Genomic DNA, 4,397 nt, shown 5'->3' with positions numbered 1-4,397 from the left:
CGCGCAGGGCGGGGCCTCCGGAGGGGGCGGGGCCTCTGGCGGGGCGGGGCCTCGGGGCGGCCCGGCTCCCTGCTGCCCCCTGCGTCCGCCGCCCGGCCGGCCTCCTCCGTTCCTCACGCCGTGGCGCCTTGTTCGTGTGTGTCTCTTCGTCCCTAGGACTAGGCCCTCTGTCTCCGTATTTCTCGGCCTCTTTTGCCCCGGGTCTCGCTGTGCCGCCCACCACCACCGCCTTGACCTCTCCAGCCCCGTCTCTTCTTCTGCCCCTGAACATGGTGACACTAAGGACAACTGAGCCGGGGGACAAATCTTCTACGGCTGGGGAACGGCTGTTTGTCCGCTGGAAGCCCTCTGGTTCCCCAAATTTGGGGGAAGGTGTGCCGAGGGGTAACTGAGAGGGAGGAGAGGTTCTGCCCAGGTGGCGGATCGGGCTGCCCTCGGGGCATGGACGTGGCTGACCTTGAACCTGGCTCCTCACCGCCCCGGACAGGCAAGGGGATGGCTTGCACGTACATCCCTCCTCCCGTGGGACTTGGAAAGGGGCTTACAACCTGTCTCCACCTCTCCCTGCTCTTGACCTCTAGGCTTCATCTCTTAACCTGGTGGAGGGCTCTGTCCCTGAACTGGTTCCCTTTCCTCCCTGGCTCTGTCCCCTGGATACCTGGCTACACTTACTCCAGTTCCCCATGACCTACCCCAGCCTCTCCTGCAGGGGAACCCCTGAGCCACCTGGGGGTTTGTTCAAAATCCAGACCTTGGTCCCACTCCCAGCCCTGATTCTCTCGGTGCAGATGGGGCCCAGGCAGCTGGAGTTTTGAAAAGCTTCCAGGTGATTTAAATGTGTGCCCCGGGTTCAGAACCACTGGTCTGTATTATTATCTCTATGGAGCCATCATCAACTCTCACGTCACGCACATACCTGCAGTTCATCATCTGTATGTGTTTCTTTCTGTTCACTATGTGTTTCTATTCGTCTGTATTGATCTTTGACTTATTTACTGGTGTCTGTTGTGGGGGACTGGAATTGGCCACGCCAAGATATGTCTCTTTGGCATGAGGATTATTTGAGGCTGGTTGCTTTTGATAAACTGGGACAGGGAAGGAGGCTCTGAGAGGCGGAACTTGCTTGCCCTTTGTTAGGAGACATTTACATTGTAAAGGAAATCTCTATCTGTAAAGGTGCCTCCCTCTCTGTACCAGGAAGAAGAAAGGGGATGACCTTCTCTCTAGAAACTCTTAATCAATACCAAAGGCAAGGACTTAAATCTGCATCTTGTTTACTGTACTTGTGTGGTAATCTTAAGAGGGGACTTCAGCCATTTGGGCGAGTTGCTCAGCTTGCCTGCCCTCTCCCATGTATACATATTATAAAACTTTGTTTAATTTTCTCCTACCATTCTGTCTCATGTGAATTTAATTCATTCTCCGGCCAGAAGAACCCAGAGAGGGTAGAGGAAATGTCTTCCTCCCCTACGCTATCTATAGCTGACTATATCATTCATTTAGCCAGCATCCAGTCATATCCTGCAACAGCCTTGTCAATATAGTTATATGTTCGTTCGTTCATTAACTCACACTGAGCACTGTTAAAGAAAAAACTATTCACGATACTTATGAAAGACTGCAAAGAAGACTTTATTCAAGAGAGACTAGTAAAGTGGGGGTTTTGCAGTAGGGGTGAGAAATCAGGCTCAACTCCAAATGCTTCAAGGACAAGTGGAGATTTACAGCTAAGGAGCCGGGTGGGGGTCAGTGATGGAAAATAACTAAGAGGAAACATCAAGGCTAGCGGGCTTCTTGCTGAAGGCACGCCAGGGCAATAAGATAGTGAGGGTGGAGGATGAGAAATTTGATCAAATATGGAGGGTGACCAGATACCAAGGGTGGGGGATTCTTGCTAAACTGACTCAGCAGTGTTCTTGCTACAACCGCACTCCACAAGGACAGAGATGGAAGCCCAAGGTCAAGCCGGGTCAAGCAGAGGGCTCAGAGGAGCCTGACTCAGTTTGGTCAAGGAGAAAGTCTTTGCCAGCACCTACTATGTGCCAGGCACTGTTTCAGGCGCCAGGGAAGCAGTGGTGAACAAAACGGACCTCCCCTCTTGGACAAACAAATATATAACATGTCAGGTAATGAGTCCTGGGAAGACAAACACAGCAGGGTAAAGAGGAGAGAGAGCGAGACAGTAGGTGCTAGTCATTGCTGATCTTACAGCTTCCCAATCCATATGTTTCATCCATTTATCTACTTTCCCCTTGGCTATTGCAGTTTTTCTCATAGCTGTGGCCAAAGTGTCCTGAGCCCATGCCAGGCTCAGCGCTGAGCACTTTTAAGTGAATTATCATCTGAGAGCCTCATAACAGCTCAGAAACCATCCTCCTTCTCATTTTAGGGTGAGGAAGCTGAGATTCAGAGAAGTTAAATTGATGAGGATTTTTAGGCTGCTTAATTTTAAAACAGTTTATGATGAGGATTTTTAGGCTGATTAATTTTAAAACTACGGATGAGAAGCAGGCTCCGAGGAGTGGAATTTGCTTGCCCCTTTGTTGGGGAACCTTTACATTTCTAAGGGAAACCTCTATCTGTAAAGGTGCCTCCCTCTCTGTGCCAGGAAGAAGGGGGATGGCCTTATCTCTAGAAATTCTTAATGCCAGAGGCAAGAATTTAAGTTGGTTACTGTCTGGCAACCTCATGTAACTGATTTAGGGTGGTGGCTTCTGGCCTTTACTTAATCCCATTTGATTCTTATCTAAAAGTCGTGGGGCAACCTCATGTAACTGATTTAGGGTGGTGGCTTCTGGCCTTTACTTAATCCCATTTGATTCTTATCTAAAAGTCGTGGGACCACCCAATGGCCAGACCCCACCTGCACTGATACCATTTTAACTTTTTTCCATGTTCTTTCCTTTGTCTTGGTAAAGAGATGACTCACATACCTATGCCTTAAATTTAGCCTTACTCTCCACTCATGTTTGCAGCAGCAGCGGCTCTGCCTGCCCATGGGTCCTGTCCCCATGCCAGCGGGGGCAGCAGAAGCAGCAGCAGGAGCTCTGACTGCCCGTGGGTCCTGTCCCCACACACCAGCTCTGCCTGCCCATGGGTCCTGTCCCCATGCTATTCTATTCTCTAAATAAAAGAGCACTACTGCCAGATCTTAAGAGTCTAAGAAATCTTTCTTTCGACTCCTCGGCTCACCGACCCCGCATCAAAATGATTTGCCCAAGGTCACAGGGGAGGAAGCAGCAGATTTAGCCCAGAATCCAGGCAGTGAGTCCAGCAGTGGAGATGCTCCCCTTTGCTCTGGCTCTCTCTTCCATGGCTCATTGGCTGCCACTCTCCCCTGTCTCTGCCACCTCAAGTCAAAGATGCCAGATTCTCTCTTGCCTCCGGGTCACAGCCCATGCTGCTCCTGGAACACTCCTCCCTCTCCTCTCTGCCCAGCTAATTGCTGCTCATCCTTCAGGTCTCGGTTTGGACCTTCCTTTTCTTTCAGTAGTCTCACCTCCCCGTGGGAGCCCAGGTGTCCCCACATTCCTGGGTTTCCCCCATTAGAGCAATATCATGCAATTGTAATTAAGTATCTCAGTTACATGTATCTCGTCCACTACTGTGCTCCCATGCCCAGCCAAAGTGCTGGCACACAGAAATATTAGTTATCGAATGAATGAAAGAATGTGACCTTACTGATAATTATATTTTAAAAACTTAGATGTGCCCAGCTTTTCGCAGTTTTGAAAGGGCTGCCACACCGTTTTCTTCCTATTCTCACCAAAGCCCTGCAACTCAGGCAAGGCAGGAATTGCATCCCCATTTCACAGAGGGGTAAGCTATAAACTCTGAAGAGCTGAAGTGGCAGAACTTGATTCCAACTCAGGTCGGTCTGATTCCAAACCCAGTGATTGGTGTCAGGCAGTTGGGCGGTCAGATTTGAGTCACTTCACTCCAGCTCTCAGGGACACAATGTCTGGTAGGGGAGACAAGGCACTTTTGCGAACGCCTCCAGAAGAAGATGGAGAGTGGCAAGGCTTTAAGAGGATGCTGTGGGTATTTGAAAATGGGCGCTTGAAGAGCGGGAAGGACTTGTCCGTGTGGGGACCAGTAGGCATCGGGGAGCCAAATAAGAGGGCGCAGAGCGCCGCCACCTCCTTCCACAAAGCCCCTTCCAAACCCAGTTGCTCTGTCTCAGTCCGTTTAAGATTAGCTGCCCTGCCTCGCTCAGCCGCCCGTGTCAATCTAATCCCGATGGCCAATCATAGGAGAGAAAATAGCACTTCCGCGCCTCAACCGCACTTAGGGGGCGGGGCAGAGAGCGCCGAGAGGCGAGACCAGATTGGTCATGTGACCCACCCCATTGGTCCGAGGCAGGAGCAGCGCGGGGCGGTTCGGAGACGCTGATTGGC

Source organism: Equus asinus, chromosome 10 (assembly GCF_041296235.1).
Source record: "Equus asinus isolate D_3611 breed Donkey chromosome 10, EquAss-T2T_v2, whole genome shotgun sequence".
NCBI classification, from domain to species: domain Eukaryota; kingdom Metazoa; phylum Chordata; class Mammalia; order Perissodactyla; family Equidae; genus Equus; species Equus asinus.
Note: the sequence above shows the minus strand (reverse complement) of the source record.